The 14,574-nt window shown below is 35.6% G+C and overlaps 1 long non-coding RNA gene across 1 annotated transcript in view; it reads left to right on the top strand.

Moving 5' to 3' along the window:
• The window catches only part of LOC148758361 (uncharacterized), a 252,872-nt gene that overhangs the window by 96,226 nt on the left and 142,072 nt on the right, over positions 1 to 14,574 (top strand). Inside the window, exon 3 of the long non-coding RNA XR_016021080.1 lies at positions 10,744 to 10,828. This is a non-coding gene — a long non-coding RNA (uncharacterized LOC148758361). The remainder of the gene's footprint in view (positions 1 to 10,743; positions 10,829 to 14,574) is intronic.

The raw sequence follows: 14,574 nt of genomic DNA, 5'->3' as shown, positions 1-14,574 counted from the left end.
TGCTCTTCCTGAAGATATTTACTTAAGTAAGATAAGGCCCATGAATCTATTAGCTAATAAGCATCTCCGATAATTCTTATGATTAGACAACCTTAGAAAACATTGCCCCTGAATACACTTAATTAATTTTTAATGGAGATATAAAATTGTCATTCTGACATTTTCAGTGGCATACATGATGTTTATCTAGACTTGTTTGGCAGCATGTGAAATTTAAAATTAAGATGACATTCTGCATTATACATGTCATATTCAAATTATACCATGAATAACAAGTAAATAGTAGTATGTGCTTTATATGTTTTAATTTTTGATTTGTTTATATTTTATTTCTAACTCAGCCAACATGATGCTTCTCTCTACCTACATACCAACTTTTTGATGGCTCCTTTCAAATACAGTTACCAGCAGAAGAACAAACAATTCACTCATGCAATTGACTCTTTTACTCTTATCCTTATCTACTAGGGTCTGCTTCACTTCTTTTACCTTCACCTTCTAGAGTTTCCTTCACTTGTCCCTTCTAATGGGGTCCACCTATTCCAATCATAAGCCAACCATAGCACTTGAACAAGAAAGGTATTACGATTGTCAATCCCTCTATGTAGGGCAATGTTTCTCAATCCTGGCTGCACATTAGAATCACCTAAGGGGCAAATAGGTTTCAACATACTTCAGTCCTAATCAGTGAGAACTTCTGCGAGGACAGAGGCATCAGCATTTTTTCTATAAGAATGATATATTTTATTTACAGATGAAGAAACTAAGGCTCAGAAAAACCAAGTAATATCCCCAAGATTATATGGAAATTAAATGAAGCAATGACTCCAAATTAGTTCTCCGTCTGCAACCCAAGTTCTTCCTTCTATGTCTTTAATACCTGAACCAAACATTGTCTATTGTGCACTCCATCTATGATTCCAGTAAACTTTTCCCTTTAGCTTATCATTGTATACACACGCAATACACACACACACATTGTATAAACACACGAGAAAGAGAGATAAATATATGCACGACTCTACCCTACTCTAGAACACTTGAAATTATTCATGTTGTTCTACTATCCCATGCCTTTCTTCCCTTCTGCTAGAAAATCTCTGAGAATAGTTTACACCTGCTTACTCATTTCCATTACCATTAATTCTTTGTAACATGATATTTAACTTCTTAAAGCTTACCAGGCCCGAATCTCCTCTTATGAAAACATGATTTGAGTGCCTAGTATTTGGTTCACAATAGGGATAAACATTCAATTACTGTTTCTAACTATCTCCCAAGAAGTTTACAGTAAGAAAGACAAAAAGACCAATATTATATATAATGATAAGCGTTTTAAGAGTACAGTGGAGATATGCCTATTCAAAGAAGGTTATCCAGGGATTGTGATGTCTTGGTTGTATTGTTTTGCGAGTAGGGATTAGTTGTTGAAAAAGGGTGAAAGGGTTCAGAAAGGGTATAAAACAGAAAGGAAGTATAAACAGAATGTATGCAGTGAAATTCTATACAAAAGAATGACATATCGTGACAGACTAGTGAGCTGCAAGTGATGCTATATTCCCAGAATTAATGTCACGTATCTGGGATTGTATATGTCTAGGGAAAGTGAAGACAATAGCATGTAAAGTTGGCTCCACGTCTATGTTTTCTTATAGACTAAAATTGGAATAATAATATTAACTTCTTCCTGATGGTTTCATAACAATTGCATATTAAGATGTTTTTCACACACCAGGCCTGGCACTTAGTACATACTCACACAATGTTGTCTATATTTTATGTTGTTATATAGTAACAGTGGAGGCAATATTTGAAATTGTTGAAGAAAATGCATGACAGAAACGGTGAGGCCAATTAGCAGCATTAGGTATTGCCTTGGCAAGCAAAAAGTGATTAATTAAGGCTATTCAGGGAGTAATGGAGATTAATGGGGAGTAACAGAGGAATCTGAATCTACTTGGGATGGGGTTTGTGAATTTTCAGTATATAGGTTTCAAGAAAAATTATCTCAAAAATTCATGAATCATTGTGATTAAGAAAAATTAAACAATGAATTTTTGAATAGAACAATTTATTATTATAATATACTTGGAACTTTAAGCAAAAATAAGCATTTATAATCCCTTAATTTATGCATAGTTTGCATAATTAAAATGTGACAGTACATTAATTAATCACTCCATAATGTTTCTCAGTATTATGAACTATTTTCCATGCTTTTAGAACACTTTTACACATAGGAACTTTGATATTGTATTCTGTTCTTACCAGGATCAATTGCACGTCCATCATAAACTATTGTTGGCTAGAAGAAAATAATTTACAATTATTATTCTATTCTAAATTTATATTCTTATATATAAATGTTGACATTATCAATGACCTTGTAATTCCTAATAGGATTACTACTTTGTAATTCACACTCATTATATTAGAGTCATTTTATAAAGAGATTTGACAACTGATTAAAATGATTGCCTTGTTTAATTCTATTATTTATGTATTAAATAAATATTGCATATTGAAAGCTCTTTTATAGTTTCATAGCAATTTCCTTGTTGATCTTAAAGCTTTACTTAGGCATATCCAAGACACAGTCACTATTATACTATGTCTCCCGGGCAGCAACAAAGAATGAGCACTGTTACCTTTCTGTGGACTCCCTAACAATGGGTTTAGAGAAATCAGAATTAGGCCATATTTCCACTAAATTGTGGGTCATTGGAAACATGGCTTATTTCAATGGCATGTTGGAGAATAATTCCTCTGTGGAATGAGTAGGTATTTGGAGGCAAGGAACTGTATATAGCCAAGCTAGGTAACTCTTCTAAAAGTGTTATTATGAAGAATAACAGAAATGGAGTGGTTACTAAAGGGGGAAGTGGGGTCAAGGAGAGCACTTCAAAAGTCGTATAAGTCATATGAGCCAATGTGAATGATCTAGGGGGGAGAAAGAGAGAGAGAGAGAGAGAGAGAGAGAGAGAGAGAGAGACAGAGAGAGAGAGAGAGAGAGGCAGAGAGAGACAGAGAGACAGAGACAGAGAGACAGAGACAGAGAGACAGAGACAGAGAGTCAGAGACAGACAGAGAGAGAGAGAGAGAGTCCCCCATGGAAATACCAGAGAGATAGGTACCAAAGCATAACTGGAAGGGGTGGCCTTAGATAGAAGCAGGGCACTTCTGGACTTGGGAAGAAGTCAGGCTGTATAGTACTGATGCAGGCAGGTTTGTTCTAGGAGTCTAAGATGATTTTAAAATCTAGTTACAAAAGTAACTGTTTGAGATATCACAGTTCAGAGTGAGAAGAGATGGAAACAGTAGAGATTTGAGAAAGCAGGAGAGCTCTAAAATTGTCATTATTGAAACTGGTAAAGTGAATTTATTGGGGACATATAGACAGGTGTGCTGCATTGAGACACCTACCATCTGTAAGTGTGGTCATTAATCTGAAGTAAGTTCAGAATCCATACTTGTGTTATTTTCAACAGAAACATACTGCTGCTTAAGTGTAATCATAGCACAGATGATAGTTGGATTTAATCAGGACTGTTTTTTGTTGTTGTCTTTGTTGTTGTTGTTGTTGTTTTCCTAAGTGAATTTGAAGGAGGCTGGTGGACAAAAGAGTTAAGTGTTTGCAAGTAGAGCAATAATGTTGAACAATGGATCCAAGCCAGATAAAAGAGAAGTGACACATGACAGAAGTAATAGATAAAAAAAAAATTAGTAGAGTCATCAGCATGGAGGATTTGGGATAAATAAAATATCTAAAATTTTGGATTAAGTCATATAATAATAAGAGTTGGATATTTGTCATCTAGATTTTCTGAAGTGTTACAATTATTGATGATGACAAGGTCCTGAGGGTGACCATGCAAGTGGTTATCTGGAATAGAATGAAGGACAAGACCAGGGCCAGAGGATTTAGCAGAACTGATCAAGTGTGATATTGGTGGATCATTTTTGTGGAGGTTCAGTATGCCATGAAATATGCCAAGGAAAATGGTGGAAATAAACCCTTTGAACCAGAAATTAAGGCATTGGTGAATTTGAGGATAACAATAATAACAGTAATTCCTGTTAAAATTTAGTGATATGTATCTCAAAGGGGAGCAATTTGTGAAGAAGGAAGGAATCATGGTAGAAAGGGAAGAAATTGGAAATAAGTCATTTAGTCCACCTCTAGGTTGCCAGATATTGGAATGTGTGCAAAACTAACCTCTGTAGCAGTGTTCTTTGAGGAAAAAAATCCATTAGTTCAAAAAGGTGAAAGGAATAGCATGGTGGGAGAGACTGACAAGTATGTATTTTAGTAAAGTGTCATAAATATTTTGAAGAAGTATATGTAGGTTTCCATAGTTGCATCTAACTTTGACTACATGGTGGGATTGGAGAGGGTGGGAGTAAGGATATGTGTCCAGTTCTGAAGTATCAGAAAGGCAAAGAAGAAGTAAAAGCCGTTCCAGCTGGACCCAAAGCTTGTGAAAAGACTTGGTGTTTGTATACCATGCACAATCTCAACACTGTCATCCTCTTTCCCACTGTTCTCCATCTATAAAAAGACACATATTCTTCATGTCAACCCCAGTGGTGATTCTACAATGTTTCCTCTGATTGGTCTAGCTCAGAAGAAACTTGTTGAATCCCTTTGGAGCTTATTGTATGCACGGTGCATGTTGGCAGGAATTAACAAGCTAGCATACATTATTCTACAGTATTTTACTTATATCTTTTTCCAACTAGAATATGGATTCTTGACGACTGAAGGCCATGCTTCGTACTTCTTTAAGTTCTTTCAGTTTGGTATTAACTGGAAAATATCTTACCTATCCAAAGACATTGAGCCAAATATAGTTTTACATAAAAATTAGTTCTGTAATTCAGTAAAATATTGAGCTTTGGCTTTAATATTTAACTCCATTTTTAAATAAAATATAGCTAAATGAATACTGTAATAGAAAAAAACACTATAAGAGAATTTGCCATGTAATATGTATTTGTTGAATATCTGTCACACCTTCACCACACCTTCACCATATTACCTAGGTCATCTAATCTCAACTATTTTTTTTTTTTTTTTGCGGACATTAAAAGGAAAAAAAAAAGCAATAGAAATTTAATGCCACCTCATCAATACACACAATCTATATTTCTACAGAGACATCAGACTTAGAATATTTCTTCCTCATTACTGATGTTATCAATATCAGTCACTTTAAGTTGAATATTAGCTCTTTTCCCCCTCAATTTCCATTTCCACTTTCAACTGATATGCATAAATTATGTCATTTGTCTTTATGAGTTATCATTCACTCTAATTTATTTGCAAGTGTTTTTTATTGTCTGGATGTTATGAAAAATGAAAGAGTAATTATTGTGATACCTATAAAGTGATTTTTTTTTTCTCTTTGTCCTTACCTGATGATTTCCAGGCAACAAGTTTGGCTTTGAGTTTGATTTTAGGTCACTATTCGATAAGCTTTCATGCCTATACAAAGCATTAAAGAAATAATGAAAATATTTGTTTAATCTTTAATACCAAACTATATTTTTGTGCATATATACATAAATAAAAAGTTGTTCAATAATTTAATTTCATAAATAAGTAGGTAAATAAACACTACATAATGCTATATTTAAGTAGACCTTAAATTGGCCATCGATAACCTCTCACATCTAACAAATCATGATCATTTTATGTTCTTAAGTTAGGTAGTTAAACAGATATTGAATGATGCTCTATTTAGATAGACTTTAAATTGGCCCTTAATATCCTCCCTTATATAATAAGTCACCATCATTTTACGTTCTGAAGTACAGATTAATACAATCATTTGTATTATCATTGATAATTTTAGTGAATATCTCTTCTAGATAGAGAAAATGCATCTTGATGCTGTTCTAAGACAAAAATTTATAAATTTCACTTTAGATTCTTGTAAAAGTTGTATTTATTATCATCCCTGTGGCATTTATGCTTCCTCATTGTGAAATAAACAAATTCACTTGAAAATGGTAATAACATACAGCTGGCAATAGAATAACATTAGTAAATCTTAATGCTCATATGCATTTCGGATTTTGCTCTCTGCTATGTCCTTATGCCTGGAATAGTATTACGTAATCAGTCAATATTGTTGAGTGAATATACAGCTACTTAACAAAGTTAATTTGATAAAGAGTTTAGAGGTGAAATTAAACCGTTGCCAATCAACATTTTATGGTTTTAAACTTGAAATTTAGTGAAGTGTTAAGGACTCCAATCTTTTTTTTTCCAATTAAAGTTTATTGGGGTGACAACTGTTAGTAAAGTTACATAGATTTCAGGTATACAATTCTGTATTACATCATCTATAAATTCCATTGTGTGTTCAGCCCAGGGACCACACTAATCTTCTCTGTATCGTTCCAGTATATGTGCTGTCAAAGTGAGCACAAGGACTCCAATCTTAAAACCTAAAATTTCTTTCTATAAAATATCAAGATGGTTTCTACCTTGGTACCTGCCCAGGCTCCTTGGTAGTAAGAGTTGGTAGGAACTGCTGATGTTTGTGACAGTGGGGAAAGAATCTTGAACAGGAAGGAGCACTATAGATAATAAATAAATAAATAAATAAATAAATAAATAAATAAGCACAGAGAGAGAGAATTTTACAAATAAACTGAGTGCTTATTTTTTTTATTAAAGTTGTCAAAATTATCAAAATCAATTCTGGCCTTTAACATTAATCAAAGAGCATTAATAGTTAACAAACACTACATACACACACACACACACACACACACACACTCGAATAATAAAGCTTAATCTAAACAAAATGCCAATTAATATTTCTGTTATATGTGAAACTAAAAATAATATCTTTAAACCATTTTAATAAAATTTCCATAGGAAAATATCAGTTCCTTAGTTGCTAAAGATATTTCACATTACTATTTCTGAATTCAGGGGGGAAAAAAAACCCAAAAAAAACACCAACTATGAGTATGGAGGTTTGAATTGGAATATGTGGGGAGAAGTTTCTAGTTTAACAGATACCATGTTGTAGCATTATAATTTCTACACACCCCTCTTGGTGATAGCACATACAGACATCCCCTTCCATGGTACACAATTTCATATCAGAAATCCCATTATAGAGAAGAGTGGGAAATGAGTGCAGCACAGGCTTTTAAATTCACTTATTACACTGTCTTAGTTTACCATATTGTTCAGGCAAATGTTTTTTGCTTTTTTTTCCCAATCTGTATCCCTTTTATTTCTTTGCTTAAGTGCTCTAGAAAAGATCTATGTTGAATACTAATGGCATTGGCATCCATCCTTGTCTTGTTCCTGATCTTTTTTATTTTTTTAAGATATTTATTAAAAATATAGCTAACATACAATATTATATTAATTTCAGGTGTATTCATAGTTATTCAACATTTATGTATCTAAAGAAGTCATCGCCATGATAAGTTCAGCAACCATCAGACACTGTACCACGCTATCACAATATTATTGACTATATTCCCTATGCTGTACATTACATCCCCGTGATTTATTTGTTTTATACCTGGACATTTGGACCTCTTATTCCTATTCACCTTTCCCCCCTTGTTTAAAATTGTTCAATTGCAGTTGACAGTCAATATTATTTTGTATTAATTTCAGGTGTACAGCTTAGTGGTTAGACATTTATATAATTGAAGAACTGACCTCCCTGACAAGTGTAACCACTTGGCACTATACATGATTATTACCATATTACTGATTATATTCTCTGTGCTTTACTTAAGATCTGCATGACTATTTTGTAACTACCAATTTGCATTTCTTAACCCTTTCACCTTTTCACCCTTCCCCCCCAACTATCTCCCATATCACCCCAACAATTCTAGATCCCATCTGATACCATATATAGTTATTACAGTATTATTGACTATATTCCTCATGCTGTACTCTACATCCCATGACTACTGTGTAACAACCAATTTGTCTTTCTTAATCCCTTCCCCTTTTTTAACCTGTAACCTGAACTCCTCCATCTGGCAACTATCAAAATGTTTTCTGTATCTATGAGTTTATTGCTGTTTTATTTGTATTTTGTTCTTTATATTTCACATATAAGTGAAATCACATTGCACTTGTCTTTCTCTGTTTGATGTACTTCATTCAGCACAATACCCTCCAGGTCCATCCATGCCACTGCTGATGGCAATAACCCATTCCCTTCCATGGCCAATCAATATTCCACTGTATATGTACCTCCTACTCTTTTGCATTCATCTATTGACAGACACGCAAACTGCTTCCACATCTCGACTCTCGACGACTGTAAACAATACTGCAATGAGTATATGGATGCACAAGTGCCCTCAAAATAGTGTTTTGGGTTTCTTCAAGTAAATACCCAGAAGTGGGATTGATTACTGGGTCCTCCTTTGACTCTTGGTATAGCCTTTGTTTTAAAGTCTATTTTGTCTGGTAGAAGTGTTTCTACCCCAGCTTTTTTTGTTTTTCTTATTTCCGTTTTCATGAAATACCTTTTTCCAAAAGTGTTGCTACCTCATCTTTTTTTGTTTTCCTCACTTCCATTTTCATGAAATATCTTTTTCCATCCATTTACTTTCCATTTACAAGTGTCTTTCAATCTGAAGTGAATCTCTTATAGGAAGCATATGTACGGGTCTTGTTTTCTTACCCATTCAATCCTCCCGTGTCTTTTGATTTAAGCATTTAATCCATTCACATTGAAAGTAATTGTTTATATATATATGTTTTATTATTTATAAGTTTTATCTTTTTGTCCCCATCTTAAAGAAGTCTCTCTAACGTTCCTTGTAATGCGGGTATAATGAACTCTAGATTTTTCTTGTCTGGGAAGCCCTTTAATTGTTCTTAGATTCTAAACGATAGCCTTGTTGGATAGAGAAATCTTGTTGTAGGTCCTTGATTTTCATCACTTGGAATATTTCCTGCTGCTCCCTTTTGGCCTGTGACATTTCTGTTGAGAAATCACTTGATAGTCCTTTGGGAGCTAGCTCATGGGTTACTAGTTGCATTTCTCTTGCTGCTTTTAGAATGCTCTCTTTGTCTTTAATCTTTGCCATTTTAATTATGATGTGTCTTGGTGTGGGCCTGTTTGGGTTCATCTTGTTTGGGACTCCTGGACTTGTATGTTTATTTCCTTTGCCAGGTTAAGACAGTTTTCAGTCATTATTTCTTTAAATAGGTTCTCAATCTCTTGTTCTCTCTCTTCTCCTCTGGTACCCCAATGATGTGAATGTTGGTACTCTTGATGTTATCTGAGAGGTCCCTTAACCTATTCTCATTTGGGAGGGGAGGATTCTTTCTTCTTTTTGCTGGTAGGATTGGGTGTTTTCTGCTACCCTGTCTTCCAAATAGCTGACTTGATCCTCAGCTTCATTTAGTCTGCTTGTGATTCCTTCTAGTGCATTCTTCATTTCAGTTATTGTGTTCTTCACCTTTGATGGATTCCTTTTTATGGTTTCTATGTCCTTTTTATGCTTGCTATCTCTTTGTTGAAGTTCTCACTAAGTTCCTTGAACATCTTTATAACCACTGTTTTAAACTCTGAATCAGGAAGGTTGCTTGCATCCATTTCCTTTAGTTATTTTTCTGGAGTTTTCTCCTTTTATTTGGGACATGTCCCCTCCCCATTTTGTCTGCTTCTCTGTGTTTGCTTCTATGTATTAGGTAGATCTGCTATGTCTCCCAGTCTTGGCTGGGTGCTCTTATGTAGTAGGTACCCTGTGGGGCCCTGACAGTCTCACTGGTCACCTGCTCCAGGAATGTCCCTTGTGTGGGTTGTGTTTGCCCTCCTATTATAGTTGAGCCTTGATTGTTATTGGCATGTCAGTGGCTGATTGTGGGATTTGGCCACGTCCATAGCTTAAGGGATGCTGTGCAGGGGTCTTATCCCACTGAGTGGGGGTTCACCCCAACAGACTCTGGTGCCTGTTGAGACTGCCCTTTGTGTGTGCTGCTTGTGGGGATAATTGGGTGGTGCTTTTCTGTGGTCTGAAGCCAACCTCCAAGTATGTTATTTCTGGGACCTCTTGGGAGGGGTTCCAGTGCAGGGCCCAGGTTACTCACTGCCTGTGACCTACCAGGGACTGCTTGGTAGAAGCTACAAAGCAATCCACAGTTATTTGCTGCCTGTGCTAAACCTGGAGTTGTATGTGAGAGGCCATGCTGTGAACCAAGGACAGCTGCCAAAAGTACTGGGTCTGGGGTAGCTCTGCAAAAAGCCAGGAAAATTCAAGGCCTGCTACCACCTGCTGGCTCCCTTAAAGTTCATTAGCTGATAAAGCCTCATTTGTATGCGAGTTGGGAGAGTCAGGGTCTCAGGGAGTCACTAGAGTGGGAAGAGTTGTGGTCACCAGGTTAATGTAGATTCTGGTTTGGTACCAGGGCCTGGCACTACTTAGCACATGTCTCAGAGCACACTGAAGCTAGTTGCCGCCTGCCTATGGCCCACAGACCCCAATAGTTTTCCAAGAAAGTATGTAACACAAGCGGGGCTAGCTGCTTTCAAGAAGGTGCCTCAGGGATGGGGGAGTTAGGTAGGGCAGGTTCTCAGTGAGTCAGCAGGGTGGAGGGAATGGAGCTAACCAGGCCAATCAGATTCAGGTTTGGCCATTTGGGGGCGGGCTTAACACAGAAAAGATGGTGCCCGCCTGCCGGCTGCCTGCTACACAAAAGGAGGACTCCTCACAGGGAAAATGTTTACTGTCTTCCAGTCCTCGTCCGATGCCACACACCTCATTCTGCCCCCAGTATGCCTTCAACACCTGCCGAGTCACCGTTCCCCCGCTGGAGCCCAAGGTGAGTGCCTGCGAACGAGTGAGTCTGTGTGCAGGCCCTTTAAGAGGGTGCCTGGGTTTCCCACAGCCTTCCATACCACCTGGATGGCAGAATCCCCTCTGTTTTTCACGGCCAGATGTTGTGGTGCTCCTATTCCCAGCACCAGTACTGGAGCTGAGGAGGCTAATGTGGTGCTGGGGTCCCTCACTCCTCCAGGGGAACCTCTGCAGCCGACATATCCCTCCCAATGGTCAACTGCCACACACAGGTTTTGAAAACAAAAGAGTTTTTTTCTCAGATAAGTTCCTGTCTAAAACGTTTTGTGTCTCTGCTCTTACCAATCTCAAGGCGACCTGTTCTATATATTCTTAATTATAAAACTTCTGTTCAGCTAGACTTTAGATGGTTCTCCAGGGTAATTGTTCTACAGTTTAGTGTGTTCTATAATTTAATAATTTTAATGTGTTCACAGAAGGAAGCAGGTATAGTGCTTATCTATTCTGTCATCTTGGATCTCCAGAAAAATGTTTTCTAGCTTGAACTATTTGATTGGTTGCCTAGGGAAAGAGGGTTACTTTTGGTACCAGAAGATTGTGGTTAACATCCTATTTCCAAATCTAAAACAGTGAGGCTGCTCTCTATTTCTCAGTTTTGTTGTGATTATCAGCAAGGATAACATCTGTAAAGCATAAAAGTAGTAGATACTCAATACATTTTTTTCCTAATCTCTTCTCTCCTCTTCCATCATGGCCTTTTAAAGGCATTCTTGATGGACTTCATGAGCAAAAAACAAATTCAAATAGAAGGAGAAATTTAAATCTTACTCTTTGAAGAGGCACCATGCAATAGCATAGAGACACATCACAAAAAGGACTGCTGTTAGAGTTAGCACTGCAGGAATCCAGTTATCAGGGCTCCAATAATAAGAAATCTTTATTAAGACAGAAGTAGTAATCTGAAAAATATAATAAATATGTATTAAGTATTAATACGAGTTGACAGAAATATGAACAGTACAGTCTGATTAGAGTGTTTTGAACACTTCACTTTATTTTTTCTTTTTATATTATTAAAATAAGATTATCATCTGATACTTATTTGAAGCATAAAAAGCACAGATACAGCAAATGACAAAGCATACTAAACTAACACCTCCTTCTGCAACCAAAACAACATGTCTTTCTTTAGAAGCAAAAAATGTCTTTTTTCATAATATTGCTTCTGGCCAGAATCCTGTTTCCTCTCACCATGGTGAACTCCTGGTGAACACGTGGTCACTAATCAGTGTTATCCTCCATAGTTGATTTTGCAAGAAGCCTGGCTTCTCAGCAGAAATTACCCCATCTCCTTGTTCACATTTCTACTGTAATATCCAAAGTAGTTTACCACAATTATTTCCTTCAGTTGTGATTCTTCGACTGACAAATAAACTTCTATTAAACAAAGACCATTGAGATGGTTCATCTATAGAGATATGGATTCTATAGAGTTCTTGGCACCGAGAAGGTATCAATGGATGTCTGAATGAATCAGCAAGTTATTTACAGGGCAAAGTGTTATTTAAAAAAAAAAAAAAAAAAAAAGGTTGTTGTCCTTTCTAGTTCCCTATCATAAAAGCACCAAAGGGTTTTTTTTCTCAGATAAGTTCCTGTCTAAAATGTTATCATTTAAGAAGAAGTTAGTAATATAAAGTTTAATGTAGTTTAATTTCCCTGACTAAGAAACATTATATTCCCAGCAGATGGCAGCATAGGATAGAATAAGTTTAGGGATACTTTGGCATTAAAGGTGCCATTTAAGGTAACATTAAGTCATGGAGCTAGATTCACAGAAATGAAAAAGGGATATTTTGCAAATAAGTATCAATCATCAGAGGTAGTAACAGAAATAGCACTCTTCATATAATTCAGTGAGCAGAATCCTGATTACCTTGTTGAATATTGGTAGTTATTGCGATTAAGTATTAAACATTTTCTTTTACACTACAACAACCTGGGCATGTCTGGACAAAGAAAGATCAAGAACTCAGCAGTGTCAGTTGAAATACGATGATGTTATTTTCTTAAATAAATAATATCTTTCCAAATGATAAATAGACCAAAAGGATAACGATTTGGTTATGTCATTTATCACCTAGCTCTATTTTCAGCTCCTTAAGATCATGTATCTCTACCAAACACATTTGGGAAGAATACCACTACCAATACATATATATATATTTGTGTGTATATATATGTATATGTATATATATATACACACACATATATATGTATATATATATACATATATATGTGTGTGTGTATATGTATATGTGTGTGTGTATATGTATATGTGTGTGTGTGTATATATATATATATAGAGAGAGAGAGAGAGAGAGAGAGAGATCAGGCCTAACCCCATTAAGTGAGCTAGCTAACTTTTTTTTTCTCTTTCTTTCCTTTTCTCTTTCTCTCAACAAATATTTATTGAATTTATTGAACACCTACTGTATCTCAAAAAATGTATATCAGAATCGCTGTATAAAGGAAATATGAAACCTTAAAACTGGAAAGGGTAGGAGCAACATTTATTTAACAGCCACTAGGTGCATGATTGATGCTAAGCCTTTTATTAATAGCTGTATTTTTTAAGTTTCCCCTTATGCAAGTCCTAAAAGAAAGGTGCTCACTGTTTCCAATTTCCCAAGGAGAACTGACTGAGGCCCAGGAGGTTCTTTTGTATGTTACTTAAAGTTCCACAATTACTAAGTGGCAGAACTGGTGTTCACATAGAGATTTGTGTGTTTCTAAACATCATGCTCTTTCTAGTAGACAATGTTACCTCCCGAGAAAATGAGAATATTATCAGAATTTTGAGAAAAAATATCAATTCCTTTATCATCTAAACAGCATTATATATTTTTTTATGAGAGTTCAACTGTATTGATCCAATTTAAGGTGTTTGAAAATTGTGTAGAGGTTAGATGAAAGAATCATCCTTACTTTTTGTACTTGATTTGTCTGACACAGGAAAGTAGATGTTGTTGCAGTTTCTTTAGTCTGTCTTCTTTCCCTCCTTTTCTTATACACACACACCAAAAAATATCTAAAGCTTTTATTTAAAAAGTGCATCTATTTTTTTTATATATATATTTCAAAGTCTAAGGCAAGTTGAGATATTACTTTTCTTCAGGAATTATGTGAAAAGAACAAACGTTTTGTACAGGGATTAAATATAATGTTAATGACTTTTATTTACATAACACATTTATTACAAGAGCTTTCATGTCTCTTGTTTCATTTGATCCTTTGTACAATACATACAGCTATTTTAATCTCTTTAGTAATCCATGTACACTGAGTAAATATTTAAATATGTATCATTTGCACAATTTTCTCTCTCAATTATATACTCTGTCAACTGGTGATTCAAAACAATTTTTAAAAATTGGGGGTTAGCATTTGCTACTCTCAGGGCTTCTATAGCCTACTACATTATCACCTTATGTTTTAATTGTAACTTTTTGGAGTCCCCAAAACATAATAATCATGAGGTCCAGGACATTCACTCTTGCCTTCCTTCTCGCAATAGCAACCTAACTGTTACTCTCCTTTTCTCCTCTTCCCAATTCTATCTTCCACTCGGCTGGCAGAGTTTTAGTCCTTAAACTATTCATTTACACATCCCAGGAATCTAAATTGACTTTGTATTATCTATAAAACAAAGTCCAAAATCTATCGCATTGACTGTAGACTTATATCAATCTACTTAATATCTACCTTTCTGGG

This window comes from Rhinolophus sinicus, chromosome 4, assembly GCF_057876585.1.
Source record: "Rhinolophus sinicus isolate RSI-liver-muscle chromosome 4, RSI-T2T, whole genome shotgun sequence".
NCBI lineage: Eukaryota > Metazoa > Chordata > Mammalia > Chiroptera > Rhinolophidae > Rhinolophus > Rhinolophus sinicus.
The sequence above is the reverse complement of the archived record's forward strand: the minus strand, read 5'-3'. Positions and strand labels throughout refer to the sequence as shown.